Raw genomic sequence first — 470 nt, forward strand, 5'->3', positions numbered from 1 at the left:
GCAGCCGAGTGTGCGAGCAAGGCAAAAACACCGGAAAACACAGGAAGAAGCGCGGCATACGCGGAAAAAAGGCGAATAAACGGAACGAGACGGAGAAAAGGTGAAGCACAACAAAGATGCAGGCAATAGCAGCCATGAAGCGAAAATGAGGGGGCCCGAAGGAGGTGGCGGACACGCAACGTGGGGGGGGGGGGCAGCCGCACGAGGGGGTACGGGGCTATATATATATGGGTATATATATATAGGGGTATATGGATATGGCGGACAGACCCACAAAAAAAAAAAAAAAAAAAAAAGGGGTCCGTAAACCCCGGTCAAAAAAAATTGACCAAACATAACCGCCAGAGGCGGGTTGGAAGCTTCGCGTACCAATATAGTACAGAAACTGTATCAATAATTTTTTTTTTTTTTTTTTTTTTTTTTTTTTTTTTTTATAAAGGGCGTACCCCAACCGGGAAGGGGGCCCCAAC

At 46.8% G+C, this 470-nt stretch overlaps 1 non-coding gene across 1 annotated transcript, besides 2 other annotated features; it reads right to left on the reverse strand.

Annotated features, from left to right (window-relative positions):
• The first annotated feature begins 274 nt into the window (after positions 1-274).
• Positions 275-296: a microsatellite.
• On the reverse strand, positions 297-398 carry Tc00.1047053486939.10. Its single transcript, XR_008254981.1, has one exon. It is a non-coding gene; the product is annotated as a spliced leader RNA, 5' partial (transcript).
• Positions 398-433: a microsatellite.
• The last annotated feature ends 37 nt before the right edge of the window (positions 434-470 follow it).

Source organism: Trypanosoma cruzi, assembly GCF_000209065.1.
Source record: "Trypanosoma cruzi strain CL Brener chromosome Unknown tcruzi_1047053486939, whole genome shotgun sequence".
NCBI classification, from domain to species: Eukaryota; Euglenozoa; class Kinetoplastea; order Trypanosomatida; family Trypanosomatidae; genus Trypanosoma; species Trypanosoma cruzi.